We start from the raw sequence: 19,616 nt of genomic DNA on the forward strand, positions 1-19,616 counted from the left end.
CAGTGCTGTACCCTTGAGATCACAATTATTGTACATCTGTAATTCTGTATCTGTATGCAGTACTGTAACAAATCAAATCTTAAGACAACAGAAAATTAAGCAATAGAGCAGATATCCTCACTGTGATTTATGTAGACTTTTGATAAAATCATTGTACACTTGTGACCACTAGCATATCTAAGTACCTTCACGACATAAACAGTAAAGTAGCTAGCTATGTGCCTATTAGCAATAATAGCATCAAAGTGTACCATAATACATGCTGTCTCATAATAGACACGCTACCTTACTAACAATGTGATCACAAGTAGTCTACCTTCAATCCATAGACAGTAACTGGTCACTATCGTTGGTTAGCATGTGATAAGGTAAGTGGGGGTATTTCCGGACACCGCATAATTCCGGATACTTCGGCACATTTATCGAGCTAGCTGAGAAATGAAAATACGGATTGCCTTGAAATTTTTGGTATGGATAGATAGTGATCATGAAAATCAAACAGTATGTACGTACTAGTCCAGTTGATACTGACATTTTTGGGTGCGATGCACGAAGTGTCCGGATATACCTGCAGTAGACTAACATCTCCTCTACTTTCAACTATACTATCAGAAATCACTTTTTGCAGCGAGTTACCCAACACAGGGGCGTACCGAGGGGGGTTTCCAGGGGTTTCAGGAGGATTTTACACACTACTTGAAACATTAAGAAATTGAAGCTTCATGCAGGTTTCCGGAATCTGGAGTCTATCATGGAACAGGACAGATTGCAAACTTTTATCTTAGTCAAATAATAGTTTCTTACGCGATAGCAACATGATTTTGGTGAAAAGATCGAGATACTCTAATAAAGCAGTCAGGCAATATAAACTACTCTAATATAACAGTCACTTCGCCGCAAAATTCCTGCGTACGCCCCTGCAACACCCTTATTTATTATTATTATTATTATTATTATTATTAAATGTGACTGGGCCTGCGAAAATAGGGCATGTGGGCACATGATTTTTGCCTACTCTTTCAAACTTCCTTGGCTCATAACATTTTATACCAAAATGCTATGGCAATGAAACTTTTAGCACTTAGTCAGAATTTAATTAGCTTTATGATGCAAGTTACAGAATGCAAATATTCTGTTTCAGTACTGAGTTACGACCTTTAGTGTGGCAGGGTGTAGTTTGTGCCCACATGCCCTGTTTTCGCAGGCCCGGTCACAAATACAGAGAAAAAGGCATTATGCCTGTGAGTCCTGCTCATTACAATAAACAATTACATTAAGAATAAAAGTTATCAATCAAAATTTTAAAGTTGTCAGTAGAATTAGACGACACTACATAATTGGGTAAATTATTCCATGAATTGATGGTTCTTACTGAAAAGAATTTACTTCGAGCATTCTTTTGGGCATGAGGTTTAAAAAGTTTGAAGTCATGTCCCCTTGTGGCACTTGACAAATTCAGGTGGAAAAATAATTCAGGTTGAAGATTAACATTCCCTTGTAAGATATTATATAGCATAATCATGTCAGCACGATGTCTTCGATATGACAATGTAGGAAGCTTGAGGGTAACCAGACGTTCATCATACTCCAAACTGGACAGATCCTGAATACATTTAGTGGCTCTTCTTTGCACTCTCTCCATCCTGTCACAATCTCCAATATAATTGGGTCCCCATACAACATTAGCATATTCAAGGTGAGGTCTTACCAGAGCCTTGTAGAGTATTGGAAGGGTCTTTCTATTTAGAGTGTTAAATGATTTAGGAATTCTCTTTGACTCAAAAATGTCATTTTCACCACATATCAATCAAGTTATCTCTAAAGCAACAAAGATGCTAAACTTTGTTAAACGTAACCTTTACAGATGTTCTGCAGAAATTAAATGTTTAACTTACACCAGTATAGTGAGACCACTGTTGGAGTATGGATCCATACCTCTCAACTGTCACACCTCCAGCATGAGTGTCACGATCTGATGTGCAATCTCACGCTCACACGCCCAAGGTATTGAATCTCACGCCTACAAGCAATGTAGCTTAACTTTCACAAAAACGTTCAGTATTAGAACCAAAAAGTCTGTAAAACTTAAGATAGTTATGTAGTTGTGAACAGTTGTGTCATGTGATCATTCTCACGTGATTCCTGGTATTTCAACAAGGAAATGGCGCTGGATCAGACATGTGTGTGGTATTAATAATCTATTGTCAGAGCACTGGATTAAGACATGGCTGGGGACAACAGAGTGAGATGTAAAATGAAAGAGTAAAAGAATGTTTCGACTACCTTGCACCTACAAGTGTTATTTGAGCTGTGTTGGGCTAAAATGATCACGTGATGCCATGCAACATGAAAATAGAGAACAAGCGACTAAGTGTGGCTGAACATTAAAAAGATTGTGGCATTCCAGTGCCTTCAAAGGATCGCTAAAAGTGCACTGCCAGAATACCAGAATTGAATGGATACGTCAGTGTGCTCAAGTAATTCTAGTGTGTGGCATAGCAGATGGGCAGAATGTATTGTGTACAGATACAATTAATAGCCACTAAGCCTACATAAACAGGTGGATAGATAGAAAGCATAAGTGTACAACTACACATTATCAACCTAAGGGCACAGTTTATGTATGTTGTGCTTGTTCACTCCATCAGGTTGTACGGGATGGATGGTAATTTGTTGATCTCACTCCTGGCAAAGGCTGCAGGTTGAGAGCTCTGATGAATCGGTAGTATGGGACCCCTACTTGCAGAAGGAGATACAAAGTATAGAAATGGTACAACGACGTGCTGCTCGTTGGGTCAAGTCAGACTACCGATATAACAGTAGTGTTACATCTATGTTAGCAGATCTACAATGGCCATCACTTCAACATCGACGATATGTGACTAGATTAAAACTCTTCTACAACATTGTTTACTCCTCATCAGTCTTAACAATCTCAAATTACTGACTTCACTAACGCCACATATCCCACCTGCCACCACCACCCCTTCCATTTTGAGATTCCGTTTGCTAGAACAGATCATTATAAATTTAGCTATTACCCCAAATCTAGTCTACCCGGCCGCGATAGAGCAGTTTCAAAACCATGGTAACCAAAAATTACGCAATGGACCACACCCAAATCGCCATGTTTTTGTACCAGATTGCTAGATGTTGCAAGTTGAATTCCTCGCTAAATCCATGCCAAGACTTATTAATACGTGAGTAAAATAGATGCCAGTGATAGAATAAAATGTGCAGGTGAGTTATTAGGCATTAAAAGATACGTACTGCCTCCCAACAGGGCAGTTTCGAAGGAAAGAGAAATGCGTAAAAATGGATTTGGCCAAATTACGACCTATTCACCGCCCAAAGGTGGTTAAAACTAGGGAAAACTTACAGTATACGTCTTTACCCAGCACCACAGCAGCGTACAGCCACATCCAGCTATCCCAGGATTAGCCAGAGCTCCTGAAAGGCACGAGACCGGTAATGGCGTACTACCAAACTGTGATAAAACGCCAGAAAAAGAAGACTCTTAGTGGTGAATTTTGCTAGAGTTAAGTTTTATTGTCGAAATCAACCATCAGTTAAAGTTTAACGGTCTTATTTTGCTGTCTGCTTTTTCACACGAAGTGGGAATCCCAGCACATGAGCGATTCTGGCTAACTCGGGGATAGCTCGATGTGGCTGTACGATGCTGTGGTGCTGGATAAAGACCTATACTGCAGGTTTCCCCTAGTTTTAACCACCTTTGGGCGGTGAATAGGTCGCAATTTGGCCAAATCCATCTTTACGCATTTCTCCTTCCTATGAAACTGCCCTGTTGGGAGACAGTACGGATCTTTTAATGCGTAATAACTCACCTACATACTTTATTCTATCACTGGCATCTCTTTTCCTTACGTATTAATAATCTTGGCATGAATTTAGCGAGGAATTCAACTTGCAACATGAAACAGTCTGGTACAAAAACATGGCGATTTGGGTGTGTCCATTGCGTAATTTTTGGTTACCATGGTTTTGAAACTGCTCTATTGGAACAATTTACTGAACTGACACAATAGAATCCCAATCTCTACAAGTAAATTATAACTGACTCTTTATCTATGTGATTTATAATGTTTTCCTTACCTGAACATATCAGTTTGTAACTGTGTTTTCAGTAATCATAATCATAACCCGCACTCTGTACCTTACCATAATCTCGTTACCTAGCTACTTTGTCACGTGATAGAGGACATTTCTCCGTGAATTCATTTGAATACTATTCTAGAAAAAACGTACAGACTCCTTGAGATCCCAACTGTTCTGTTTCAGTTTACGCAGTAAGTGTATTTTGTTAGTTGTCCGTTATGGATAATATTTGTGCGGTATTTGTAATCAAAGTTGTACCACACCCCTCCCTCCGCGACTCCCACGGGACTCTGAATATAGACAGATTCTACTACAAATTTTACCGTCGGCTATATCTTATGATCGAAAAACTAATAAATTGTACTGTCACGCCGGGCTTTCTGTCCTTTAGCTAATTCGAGAAAATAGCAGGGGCGGATCCAGGCTGGCAAGGGGAGGGGCACAAACAGGCTAAAGTTGTAAGTGGTTGGGGAGAGCCAGATTCTCTTGTTAGTTGCTGCATTTTTGAAACAGCAAATAATAGCTAATAGCCAAAATTCTTTTCCAAACTCAATTTCGAATTCCAACCGTATTGAATCTCTAAAGCTGATTTTTCTGAATAGCCAAAGCATTGTAGCGAAACGTGCCTCCCTTGCTGTTTTACTTGACGATTATGACCCTGATGTTATAGCAGTGAGTGAAACCTGGCTCTCATCTGATATTTCCTCCTCTGAGTTCTTTCCTGATGGATACTATGTATTCAGAAAAGATAGGGCTGATGGCTATGGCGGAGTACTCTTGGCATGCCGAAGCTCTATTAACTGTCAAGAACTTGTGTTTGATAATAGCACAGAAGCTGTGGTGTGTAAGGTTACTCTAAACAACTGTCAACCCCTTATAATTTGCTCTTTCTATAGACCACCAAATAAATATATCCAAAGTATAGATAATCTGTTTAATTTATTTACAACCATTACCTCAACCCATCCAAATGTTTCCATCTGGCTTATCGGTGACCTTAACCTACCAAGCATTGACTGGGCAAACAATTCCACTAAAGACTCTACATATCCTCTTATTTTGTGCGATGCTATGATCAATTTTGTTCAAGAATATGGTTTCTCTCAAGCAGTTAATTTTCCAACAAGGGGAAACAACATTTTAGATGTTTTCATCACAAATAGACCATCCCTTGTGCATAGTTGCAGTCCCATTGCAGGTATTAGTGACCACGAGGCAGTCTATATTGAATCCTCTGTTTCCATCACTCATCAGCAATGTGCTCAGCGAAAATCTTTTCTTTGGCATAAGGCAGATATGGTAGGTATAAAATAAATTATAAACCAATTTAGTAACACCTTCTTAAGCAAGTACTCCTTGTCTACGCCAGTTGATATTTTATGGAATGAATTCAAACAAATGTGTTTTGACTGTTTATCCCATGTACCAACCAAGCACTTTAGCACTGGGACTAAACAACCATGGGTAACCAATCGCATAAAGCGTTTATCACGCAAAAAGCAGCGCTTGTATAACCTAGCCAGACAATCTAATTGCAGTAGGAACTGGGACTCTTATCGACGTTTCAAATGTGAGGTCCAAAGAGAATGTCGTAATGCATACAATAACTATATTGAAGGATTAGCTAATTCCAACGGTACTGTATCAAAAAGGTTATGGAACTTTATAAAGAATCAAAAGAAAGACCATTGTGGTATAGCACCTTTAAAGGTTGAAAACAGTGTAATTAATGATAGTTCTCAAATACTTAATGACTACTTCACCTCAGTATTTACTCCAGTAACAGAAGAAGCTCTCCCCATGATACATGAACAATCGAAACCAGACATCAACCCAATTCTTGTGGAAACTAATGGTGTCCTTGAACTGCTTAGGACCCTGGATGTACATAAAGCCTGTGGACCTGATGGAATACCTGCAAATCTATTGAAGGAAACCTGTGAAGAGATTGCTCCATCCTTATCTTTTATATTCCAAGCCTCATTACAACAATGTGTATTACCTATAGACTGGAAAGAGGCAAATGTTGTACCATTGTTTAAAAAAGGTGACAGATCCAGTGCTAGTGTTTACAGACCTGTGTCATTAACTTGTATTTGCTCAAAACTATTAGAGCACATTGTCTATTCACATATTTATGCTCATCTTAGTAAATATAACATCTTGTGTGATCAACAACATGGCTTACGCCAAGGACGATCATGTGAAACTCAGTTATTGCTAACAGTAAATGATTTTGCTGAGAACTTGAACAAAAATTAGAAGACTGACGTTGTTTTTTTTAGAGTTCTCTAAGGCATTCGACAAAGTATCCCACCAGCATTTGTTCCACAAACTTTATCATTATGGTATCCGAGGAAAATTACTAGACTGGATACAACATTTTGTTCTACAAAGATCCCAGCGTGTAATAGTTGAGGGTCAGCAGAGTGATCCATCTACAGTAACTTCCGGTGTACTCCAGGGCACTGTCTTGGCCCCATTACTCTTCCTGTGTTTTATTAATGATTTGCCAAATGGGATATTATCCAAAATTAAACTGTATGCTGATGATGTGTTACTTTATGCTACTATTCATTCAGAGCAGGACTGCCAACAGTTACAAAGAGATCTGGATTCTCTTGGAAAGTGGGCTGATGAATGGAAAATGGCATTTAACCCTCAAAAGTGTGAGCTTCTCAGAATAACCAACAAAAAGCACCCAATTCTAAACCAATATAAAATTCAAACCAAAAATATTAAGGAAGTTGCCCATGCTAAGTACTTGGGTGTAACAATTAGTCACAATCTAACTTGGTCTGAACATATAAAGCAAATTACCAACAAGGCTAACAGAACCAAAGGATTTCTGCAACGAAATTTGCATAACTGCCCACTTGAAATTAAAAGCAATTGTTACAAAGCGATGGTAAAGCCTATATTAGATTATGCAGCCATTATTTGGTCACCACACACACAAAAGGATATCAATATGATAGAAAGAAGTCAGAGGCAAGCAGCAAGATTTGTGATGAATAACTTCTCCCATTATGTCAGTGTCACACAAATGCTAACAAACCTTAACTGGCCGACCCTTGCTGAATGTAGAGAAGAACAGAAAGCTATTATGATGTTTAAGATCACTAATCACCTCATTGACATCTCGGCAAATTCTTACCTAACACCTGTACCAATGTTACATGATACAAGAGGCCATAGCAAGAGATTTATACAACCAATGACAAGAATTGATTCTTATCTTCTATATTCTTTCTTTCCCTCTGCTATCAAACTTTGGAATTCTCTACCCCAACACGTGATTGACTCTAAGAACAGTGATCAATTTAAGCAAAGACTAGCTGGTCTAGCAACAATTATTAATGTCGATTAAGCTATTTGTTTGATGTTTGTTTGCGATCTGTGCACCATACTCTTTTCAGAGGTCTGCACAGTAATAATATAATAATAATAATAATAATAATAACCTCTTATCAAGTGTCTCACTGTTAATTTTTATCATTTTGGTCTTTGCAGATGGTTGTGAAGTCTCATAAGCTGATTAAAAGGCTCTGAATGTCTTAACCAACATCAACACGATGATTAATTTTAGACGCTTAGTACACAAGAAGGCGCTGGATGACGATTTCACAGCTAGTTTGACTAGGGTTTACTTTGGTTTCAGGTGAATTTGTAATAAATGCTAGTAAAATGTGCATACTTTCACCAGTTTTATAAACTGATCTTGGCCTGACATACACCCCTGTAAAGTTTAGTATTTTAATCAGACTCAGAAGTATGACTGGCTCCTCCACAAGGTGAGGGGGGGGGGGACATTTGGGACGGGGGGGGGGGGGGGCATTTGTCCCAAATGCCCCATCCTGGATCCGCCATTGAATAGCTACCTTTCAACATCTTAAATCTGCGAGAGACCGCAAACAATCTAAGGAAGAATATTTCCAAATCTTGCCGGAATTAGATCGCTTAGGAATTCCATCACAATATGGCACCATTGAGCTTAGCATTCTGGTTCACTATCTGCCACCATCTTTAACAGCACTGCATAACCCAAGTCTATTGCCAATGTGATGCCACTTCATGACTGCTCCTTTTAAAACTCTTCTAACAAAGAATTAAGTGTCTGGTTCTATGTCTCAGTGTGGATCTATTGACTTGCCGAATTTGTCATCCCCTGCTGGTTTGTGAGTAGCTCTGTTGAACTGTCATAGTTTGTTTTCTGTAACTAATGAGGTATAGTTATGATCTTTTTGTTCATCAAAGTATAGACATTTTTGCTGCAACTGAGACATGGTTGGACTCTTCCATTGCTAATACAGTGGATCCTCACTAATCCGAACAGCTCTGTACTCAAGTTTTCAAGTCTGTTCAGATTAGTGAATTTGTTTGGATTAGTGAACCCATTGATTATATACAGAACCTAATTCAATTACTCTAATAGAACATACATTTGTTTGCAAATACTCTAATAAAACAGTCATTAGTACTGTTCGGATTATCGAGCGTTCGGATTACTGGAGTTCGGATTAGTGAGTATCCACTGTAGTGAGATTTTCCCTTAAATGTCATCTATCCAACTTGTGCATATAGTGACAGTAATCATCATGGTGGTGGGGTTGCTTTTCTTTTATCATCAAGGGTAAAGTTTACTGTTAGATCTGACCTATGTGAAGGCTACATAGAGTCCATGGATTGAACTGTTCCCAAAGACTAAGCAATCTATGTTAGTTTGTTGTGTCTATCGCCCTCCTTCGCAATACAACTTTTTTTTGTTTATTATTTGGCTGAATATGAGACAACACAGCTGCAGTGTCCTCAGATGATTACTATTCTTGGAGATGTAAATGCTGATTTACTAAAGCTGTCTTGTTCACAAGCTAAGTTATTGCTGTCAGTTATGAAATAATTACAACTTGTTGACCTTGTTTGTGCACCAACTAGAGTAACTTCAAACAGTTCTACTCAGATCAATGTGCTGCTGACTACTGATGAAAATTATTTTGACTCAACAGGGGCTTTCTTTTTAGTGGTAGTGATTACCACTAGATTATTAGCCATTTCTATTCTTGGGGAGTGTTTGTTGAACACTTCTCATCGGCTTGTTACAGTTCTTAACTTTCAAAAACTTGATGTGGATGCACTTGATGAACTTCTTACTTGTGATGGTACCTGGGATGATGTTATGTCAAAGTGTGATGACCCTTCTGATTGTTTTGAGTGTTTCAATTTGGTAATGAATGAGCTGTTAGATCTAATAATTCCAAAAAAAATAAAGAGTTTGTAAAAAGGATTGTCCTTGGTTATCTAGTGCCTCCCTTGTCAAGATTTGTCACTAGTTTGTCTCATTTTCAACCACTCTCTGTGTTACCTACATTATCTGATCCTGGAGCATGTTCTACATAACCAAATTGTTTCACATCTTAATAAATATAATCTACTTTCTGCCCACCAGTCAGGTTTTTGTTCAGGGTATTCAACACAAGATGTGTTGATACATGTTACTGGATAAGTGAGGTAAATACACTGGTGCAAGGTTCTTAGATCTAGCCAAGGTATTTGATACTGTCAAACATAGAATTCTATACTCTAAATTGAGCTATTATGGTTTTCGAGGTACATCTTATGACTTGTTGAGTAACTATCTTTCAGATCGACAGCAAAGAGTTTTGTTTGATGGAGAGCTATTGGGCTGGGAAACAATATCAATCGGTGTGCCTCAAGGATCTATTTTAGGTCCCTTGCTTTTTGCTTTGTATATTAATGATTTACCAACTGTCATCAAAGACTGTCTTTTAGATTTATATGCTGATGATGCTGTAGCCATTCAGATTTGTGTGTTGTAGAGAGTTTGTTGCAGTGTGATTTAAATGCTGTGGCTTGTTGGCTAAGTAGTTCACAGCTGAGTTTGAATGTTGTTAAATCTAGCTCAATGCTCATAGGAAGTCAACAAAGAAATGCTAATAAATCAATTAATGTTTCAATTGGAGGTACCCTACTGGTTCAGGTAGTTCCTGTTTGATATTTAGGAGTAATAATTGAAAATACGTTGTCCTGGACTTTACATATCTCCGGTGTGGTATCTAGAGTCAGGTCTCGAGTTGCCTCTGTTATTCATTATGGGTCACTGCCATCAGCGGTGCTTTGTCTTCTGCATACTGCAATTGTGTTGTCGTTACTTGATTACTGTGATGTTGTTTGGTGTCCTACTCCTGCCAAGCTAACTGCAATGATTGAAAAAATTCATTCCAAGTTTGTTAAGAGGCTACAACCATCTGGTAGATCGTCTTTTACTTTAACAGAGAGTTGGCAATACTACACAGCTATTCAAGTTTACAAATCAATATGTAAATATTCCCCATCATATCTGCAAGGTATTTTTCAATATTCTAGAGATGTTACAGGTCATGTTGGACGCAATGTCAATTGTCTCTTTGTTCCAAGGGTGTCAAGCAACCATGCAAAAAGAATTTTTTATTTTCGTGGGTCTGTTTTGTGGAACAATTTAAGATCTGCAGTTGTAGAGGCTGTTTCTTTGTCTTTGTTTAAAAAGTTGTATTTTCAGTAATTTGTTTTGTATGTGTGTGCATGCCTTGTTTAGTGTATGTATGTTTGTATTTTGTACTTATATTGTCTGTTACTTTAATGCTTAACTGAAAATCAGTATTCAGTTACTGAGTGGATCTCCTGTTTAAAAATTACAATAATACTGTGAATTTCATTGATCAGTCAGTCTCAAAGTCACAGTGTAGGAATCTTCTTGCTGAAGCAGCAGGGATTGCAATTTCAAAGATGTTTCTGGAGAGGGACTGTCCTGAATTGGCAAACAAACAGTTATTTATATAGCTTCTTTTATTTTTTCTGTGATTTTCCTTGCCACGCCCACTCTTTGTCATCTGCCATGTGTGGTTGCATGAGTTTGAGGACACACCTCATTTTTTAAAAATGTTGTGTACTCATGCTTTTTATTACATCATTAATGATGGTTCACTCTCTCTCTCTTGCACTGCCATGGCTGAAAGTAACCCTATAGCTACACCCCACATACTATAGTAGTGTAGCTATCATGATTCCTTATTACAATGTACCTGTTTGGTAGATGATCAGGGATGTCATGCTAAGGTGTAATTAACATAATTACTATAACCCAACCTTATCCTGATGTGTATTAGAAGCTGAGGATAAGGTCACAATACTCCAGTTAGCTATTGTACAAGGGATGGTACACAAGTACTCATTATAGACAGTACAAATAAGTCAGCAGTCAAGAACACTGAATTTATACTGAGTCAGCATTCAAATGAAATTTTGAAAGCTGCAATCAATATTAATACTTGCCAAAATAGGGCATGATCTCATATTGGATCATATTTCAGGACCAGGATAGAATATTTGCATTCTGTAACTTGGATTGTGATGCCTATTAACATCTTAATAGTAGGTGAAAATTGTGTGGCTGTAACATAATGCAGTGGTGGATCTAGAAATTTTCAGAGGGGGTTTCAGTTTCCACTCAACTTCAGCCTAGCTGTAAGTCGAGGATCAAAAAAAAAGTCATAACCTACTCTTCAACACCATAACTGTGATTTCAAAGGAAAAAGTGAAAGTTTTGCCAGTAGAAAGTCCTACTATAGCACACTACGGAATAACTCGTGGTGATTTTATCACCCACACGACAAGTCGTTAATAAATTTGGGGCACGCGCTATTCTCAGAGGGGGTTTCGGCTGAAACCATTGCAACCCCCCTGTATCTGCCACTATAATGACATAAACGTTATGAGTCAGAAAGTTGGAAAACGTTATGTGCCTACATGTCCTATTTTTGTTGGCCCAGTCACATTTGTCATCAGCTCTTAGGTATAACCCCAGTAATGCTCCAAGTCTCATGTCTGTTGTGTACGTCATGAACAAGCTATTGACAAAGTAATTAAATGTTTGATCTACAATCAGGTGTACATGTATCAAACCAAGAGCAATAAGTAATTTCCATTGTACTTGCAGCTATGTACAATTCAGTCACAACCGTGCAAAATGTTTGCTACTCCAAGCTTGTTATAACAGCACACTTGATAATGTAATATTTTTTTAAAGAGTTATTTGTGGTTGACTGGTTAGAATTTGTCAGTTTTGCTGATCAGTAATACAACAAATAGTGTCTCCTTCCTTACACTACAAGCCTGAGTATTGTTTTGTATGGAATATTATTGTGTACAATCTAGGGACATGTCATGTGAACATGTGTGTGCATTATAATGTTGTATAGAGCACACATTATGAGATGTTTTGTTACTACTATAGTAGTAGTGATTGTGTGGTATGGCTCAATGTGAAACAAGGAAGAAAATTTTATTTGTGGTGAGCAATTTATAATCATGCATGCATATAGTATGAAATGTTAAAATGTGTTTGTGCAAGTTTAGTTTAGTGTCACGATTGGAGTACACAGACAGCACAAATGGTTGTGTGTTAGTCCAGTTCTCACAGTAACATACACTAGTACAGAATTGTTGTGACACAAACTACCATGATGTCAGATATTTAATTAATTTTTTATTGATTAATATCCTCTCACTGCTAAATTTTCCGTCACCAAAATAGAACAAAAGAAGTGATATCACACAAAGAATAGGAAGAAATATATTAAAATATACTAGGGTTTGTAATACAAAAACCAACTTTTACAAATCAATCCCCACCATTGTAGGATGTTCATCATAGTATCCCATATCTCATGTTCATCGTAGTATTCTAGATCTGCCATGAAACTGGAGGTGTAATTGTTGTCTTCACTGAAATATTATTTTACTAATTCACAAGATGCAAAGTTTATTTTTAAACATTTCGTACTCCACACAAAGTATCGATTTAAACTTACTACTTAGTCAGACCTTACCTAGAGTTGTTGTAGTTAAATAGTACACACAGTAAAAAAGCGAATGATCAGCTGATGATTGGCTACACAGGGCTACTTTCTCTGAAAAATCAGGAAACAAAGGCAAAACTTTGTATTCAAGCTGCCCTACCATCCAAGGTAAGAGAAGCCAACTCTTCCTCAAAGTGTGATATGGTTGGATATATAGTCTCTCTATAGTGCTAATTAGTCTGGAAAGGATGTGGGACCTCTCACCATCTGGGTGACAAGTGTCAAAATTTTCATCCTTCATTATATGGGATTGTCTCAATGGCACTAAGGCCTCTTCCAGGACTTCTGATGCTACACTGGACACTTAATGTTATTTAGGATGATCATAAAGGATGACCCAAAAGGTTTGATAGCAGTAGCTGTAAGGGTTTCTGTGATTTCATAACATGTGGTGTACCAGCAGAAATAAGGAGCTCCATTTGGTTTGAATCAATAATGAATAATATTTATGGCTCTTTTCAGTTTATATTTAGATGTTTTCTAACATGATGGTGTTTTAGGAATGTCTAGTAAAGATTTGAAGCAGCTGCATGTGGAGTGAGAAAAGAAAGCAAATTTGGATGATTTTGCCTCCTCGAAAGGAGTTGAGCATTGAACAATGAGTGGAGATACTGGATGAAATAATAATTGGCTACCACTGGTGCCAAATGTTCAAGGATATCTTTTGCTATTGCTCTAATGTATATTTGGTGGTCAAAGTGGCTTCAGAATCCATGGAAATAGATAGAGAGCAACGTATATGTCCTTAACGCTGCAGACATTTTTGATGCTTTTTATCCAGATGGTGAAAGGTCTCAGATATTTTCCAGACTAACAGCATTAGACAGACTATGGCCCCAACTACTATGAGGAAGAGTTGGCTTTTATTCTCTTAGTTGGTAGGGAAACTTGAAGTCTAAAATTCCTGTTCTTTCCCAAAGTTTTCGAAGATAGCGGCCCTGTACTGGGCATTCAGTCAATTATTTGCTTAATACTGTGTGTACTGTTTAATTACAACAACTCTAGAGAAGGTTCTGCTAAGTGGTAGGTTTTTTACAGTTCTTTGTGTAGAGCAAAAAAATTGTAAAATAAATTTTGCATCTCGTGAGTTACTAAAGTGATATTTCCATGGAGACAGCAATCGCACTTCTGATTTCATGGTGGACCTAGCAACAGGTTACTACAATGGGCATCCCAATGGTGGAGACTGATTTGTATATGTTGATTATTTGGATTACGGACCCTAACTATGCGTGAAAGTGTTTATTATAGGCTAAGGAATCTTGCAGGAATGTTGTCATTAACACATAGTCATCATACACTTTAAAATGGTAAAAGCAGCTAAAACAAGTGCAGTAAGTAAAATTACATGTAACTAGTAAGTGCTAATTTGTCTCTATAATTGTTCTACAATGTTTCCTTACCATGGAATTTTCTTCCAAGGCTGCTTTCTCCTAGTTTTAGGAAAACATGTCTTCACCCATGTGCGCAACAACATGTGGCCACTTCTTTTGCTCTCCAGATAATAATCAAACAACCATTCCAAGTACGTAAGTCCAACTGATGTCTTTCACTTGAAATCAACCATCATAACACTACTCCTAGTCTATTCTAGCCGGTAAAGCTTTGCATGATTATTTAGCACATGTGCAATAGTCTTCAAAGGATCTGTATACCCAAGAAGTGGATCCTCTATCGGTGTGACCATTTCAGGATAGGTGCACTACCTTTATAAATGTGACCCAATTTTGGAAAATCAGTCTTAACCATCTAACCACCATAGATGCCATATGGCACCATCTAATATAACTTACAGTATGTGCTGAATATTGTTTGACTCACTATCAGGATCTCTGTGCATTTATAAAGGTAGTGCACCTATCCTGAAAAGTTCAAATCGATACAGGGTCCACTTCTTGGGTTTACAGATCCTTTGCGGACTGTTGTGCCTGTGCTACATAACCACACCAAACTTTATCAGCAAGAATAGACCAGTAGTAGTGTTGTGATGATAGATTTCAGTGTCTTGTGTTACAATGAAGTCAAATAGATTGATTGTACTTACTTTGAGTGGTTGTTTGATTGTCTTCTGGAGAACAAAAGAAGTGGCCACGTGTTATTGTACACCTGCACGAAGACAAGCTTTGCTGCAAACAGTAGAAAGCAGCCTTGGAAGAAGATTCTGCAGTAAGGAAACATTGTAGAACAGTTGTTTACCTTACTTGTATCACATAATTGTACTTACCAAATCCGTTTTTGCTGCTTTTACATTTTAAAGTGTTTATTGTTAAATAACAATTTTATGGTTAATACTATGTAAATTATATGCCTGCAAGATTCCTTAGTCTATAACAAACAGTTTCATGTATAATTTCTGCCAATACTTTGTGTGATATTGCTTGTTTTGGTGAGTACTGTTTTGGAGATGGAAAATCTGACTATGAGAGTGTTGATGTCACATTGAAATACGTAGAACTAAACAATTTATTGTGTCATCATTAAGGAGGTTATAGACCTTTTGAATTAAGTATTTCACATTACTATTGGTAATTCAAGATGCAAACTACAAATTCTAATCACTGTCAAGTTGATTGGAAGTTCAAGTTCCTCATTTTGGTTGTAAAGTTAATGTTATGGTTGTTCAATATGACATTAGGACTGATTATCCAAAATCCGGTCACAAATGTACATCAATCCTGATAGCAAATCGTAAATATATTCAGTGTGTAAAATATACTGCTTGATGCCATCAGTAGCGCATCGAATCCTATGGACAAGGGAGCATGTAACTCCATGCACTACTAGCATTACAGGCAAAATTCAAACATGGCATTATAATTCTAAAAATAGTATTTTCCTAATAAGGTAAATTAATATGTCGTTTAACTGTAGAATCATTATTATGCGGAGGGGATGTGAACTGGTATTCTTCACAGTTATGTATGAGAAACTTATAGCCTCAGTATGTAGCGAGTGCCGCTACTGGTGCCCAGTGCTACCAATTTTCTGTTGTTCTGTCTCCATAGCTCCACTTCGCTGTGCCAGTAATGCAACGTACTCGTTCATGCCCTTTGCATTATTTCCTAATTAGGATGTTTAAAAGTTACATTTATAGTACATCGCAGCCATGTTTGAATTTCATTGTTTACGGAATTGCATGCTTCCTAGTCCATAGAATTCGATTCCCTCATGGTGCCATATGGTGCCTATAACTGTTAAAAGGTTAAGAATGACTCACTATAGCAACTAACAACTGTGACCCATTGGGTGAAAACCCGACTTGTTTGCATCTTTCTCAAACTTCTTTTTATTTGCTCTTTGTTGTCTAGTGTTAAAAAATAATGGGCTGTAAAGGTTTCAGCTTTATCTGATGAATTCTCTTGGAATTATGTATAACAATAGAAAACAAGAAAAGCAAAAAGATTTGATTTGTACAGTGACTATAGGGAAAATAAATTACAGGTGCTTGCTAAATTGATCATACTGTAAGTTATGAAAGAAACAAGCTGTGGAGCTGAGATTTGTCTCATTGTGTTCACCATGAACTAGGGAATTCAGCAAGATACAGTGTTTTGCCTGTATTTTTCCATGATTTTAAAGAAGAAGGCTGCTTAAGCTTGGAAACGGCAACACGTATGTCGATTTTTGCCCCAATGCAAACAAGTGCCTATAACTTGCATTTCGTTTAGGTTATGGAACAAAACAAAGATATTCTTACTCTCCATGCAGAGGCGACTTCACTGATATATTAGTAACGTTATAACAATTTCATTTTTGCCTTACTGTTTATCAAAGCAATTAAAACATGCATAAAATTCTTTTTGTAGCATGTGTTTGTTTCCCAATGTATTTCAATGGCAAATGCAAAATGTATCTCAATAACAGAATTATGCAAACAAGTCAGATTTTCACTCAGCGGGTCAAAAATTCTTCATTTCCACTATTCCACTACTAAAATCTCCTACATCGCATAGGCTTCAATATGTGTATTGCTTGTAGTCCAGTGTGTGGGACTCTTTCCAGTTTCAAAATTACAAATGATCACAACATGTACACTAGGGATACATCAATTCTGCCAGCAAATCAATTGGAATGATAGGTGTGTAAAAGCAATGAGCAAAATGCTGGCATATTATGTGAAATTTTTGAAAGGTGGGAATTGGGAGAAACAAAGTTCAGTTGCATAAAAAGGATTGAGATACTCTGAGTCTAATATATCAGTCACACTAGAAAAAGCCTACCAATAAAATAGCTAATCATAAATAAGAAAAGGAAGTTTCGATCAGCTTCTGTTGAACTAATTATAAGTACTGTATAAAGAAAAATCAGGAATTTTTATTCCATTAGGGATCAAAATAAAAGATAAAGAAACAAGGGCATCTGCAGATATACTTCTGGATATTTTAATCTAGGCACCGGCCGATTATGCCAGCATAATTTAAAGCATAATAGGTGACCAAAAGCATCAAGCATAATGCCAGCATAATAGGGACGATGTTTGAAAATTTAATTAAAATGCGCAATACGCGCGCCTGAAAGAAAGCAAATATTCACTGCCAATAGTATTATTAGTGCTAATATAACTTATTAAACCGTTTCTTTGTTGGTTATTCACTCTTTGCAGAAATAAGATCAAGATACTCTAATAGAGCAGTCACTTACTCTAATACAGCAGTCAAGAAAGGCTGATATACTCTAATAAAACAGTCAGTTCTAGAGCATAATCTTGATTTTGAAAGCATAATTTTGAGCATAATAGGCTTAATTTTTGAGCAATGCTCAAAAGCATAATAGGTAAATTTTTGGGCATAATAGGCCGGTGCCTATTTTAATCCCTAATTCAATCATTAGTATAGAGTGAATTAGGGATTACAGTATCCATTAGTATATCTGCACATATAGGAAACCTCCCTTGTTTCTTTACTTTTTATTTCATTCCCTAATCAAATATAAATTCCTAATTTCCTTACATTTGCTGTTTACTTTTATAATACATTATTATGACTGTTACCTGGGTACATACTGCATCAAAATGGATAAACAACAAATAAATTAATTAGCTCTTGGAGCACTCTTCTATCCTTTGATTGTGGAGATCTTTGGAATATGGACATCCTTTGCTGTAGAAATGTTGAAGAATGTTGCTGCTAATTATTAAAAACTACTGCAAGAGATGGACTGTCAACCACGAAGGCTTTTAGGAATTTGATTAAGCAACTCTTTATGTTCCTTTGGAGCTAGATTCAATATCAAGCCCAGTACTGAGCCCTCCAGCCAGTTGTGGAGGAAGATGTTTGACTTGTTTGCATTAAATTATCTTACAATGCATTGTTTTAAATTTGTGTTAGAGAGCACGCCCCAACCACGAATTATGGAAAACTACTATTTCTGCAAGCAATCTAGTTACTACAGAAGGTATAAAGTTACTTCGCATCAAAGAGGGCACCCCAACCACCAGTAACTATTATTGAAATATTGAAGGGCCATTACTCATCATTTCCAGCTATTTTTAGCCCATTACATAGCATATCTAATGTTCAAACAACACGAAAACCATCTCTGCAACCAATCCGATCACTATGGAAATGCGGACGATTTTTGCTATAAAGTTACTGAGGGAAGCCATTGTGTGCCAACACCTCAAGACTTGAAGGGCTAAATATAGAGGACAAAGGTAACTCCATGATGCATGCAGTATATGCACTACAGTATGCCAAAAGGCACTTGTCCAGTTGAAGCAACGTCTAACAGCGAAACAATCAAGCCCATAGTATTAGCCATTATTGAGTTATGCTTGTCTGAAGGAATCAGGCAGGCAGGCAGGCAGTTATATAGTCAGTAGAAAATTGTGTTAAATATTTTTGTATTTCGTAGCAACTAAACGGAAGCATTTATGGGCATTCTTAAAGCAGTTTTAGCTTTTCTCTACCTAACCAATGATGCCAAGGCACCATGAAAGTGGTGCGAGGCTGGTTTCTGGTCCAAATTTTTCATGAGAAAACCCAAATCCCTAATATACAGTACAGTAATACAGTACTACTGTACTGTATGATAATTGTTGAGCAAAATTTAAAGCATAAAAGGTGGAAAATAAAATAACTGCTGGAAGGAAAAGTAGGTAGAATAGACTTGTTCCCAACATTTTTTATTGTCCTACAGGTACATATAGGATTGGTACATAAAGAGGTATTGTGAAACTAGTTTTTTATTTGTGATATTAATGAGTGTGGTGAAGGTCATGTGATACATGCTTGAGCAGTAGTATATATTTGTTGTAGGGGGAGAGTGGTAGACTGCTCGAAGCTGTTAAGGATGGCGACATTACCACTGTCAGAAGTATGATCGTGGATAACAACATTGATGCCAATGCTGTCATAGGAGTAAGTACCAATCCACATCACATCTTGCAGAAAAATTATGTGGCTTCGCATGCTCATACAAGCAATGTTATACATTTCCTATAAGTGAGTGTAATTCATGAAATTTCAAAGAAACTGGCCTGGCATAAGACTTGACCATTTATTATTGGGCACAGATCTATTTTAGTATACTTACAACAACAAACATTGATTTATACATATGCACAGTCCACTTTTATAGGCTACA

The 19,616-nt window shown here is 37.2% G+C and overlaps 1 long non-coding RNA gene across 1 annotated transcript; it reads left to right on the forward strand.

Moving 5' to 3' along the window:
- Positions 1 to 4,178: 4,178 nt before the first annotated feature.
- LOC136264483 (uncharacterized) lies at positions 4,179 to 19,391 on the forward strand. The gene is made up of 3 exons (XR_010705149.1): positions 4,179 to 4,307; positions 12,407 to 12,463; positions 19,289 to 19,391. It is a non-coding gene; the product is annotated as an uncharacterized lncRNA (long non-coding RNA).
- Positions 19,392 to 19,616: the final 225 nt, after the last annotated feature.

Source organism: Dysidea avara, chromosome 1 (assembly GCF_963678975.1).
Source record: "Dysidea avara chromosome 1, odDysAvar1.4, whole genome shotgun sequence".
Taxonomy (NCBI): Eukaryota; Metazoa; Porifera; class Demospongiae; order Dictyoceratida; family Dysideidae; genus Dysidea; species Dysidea avara.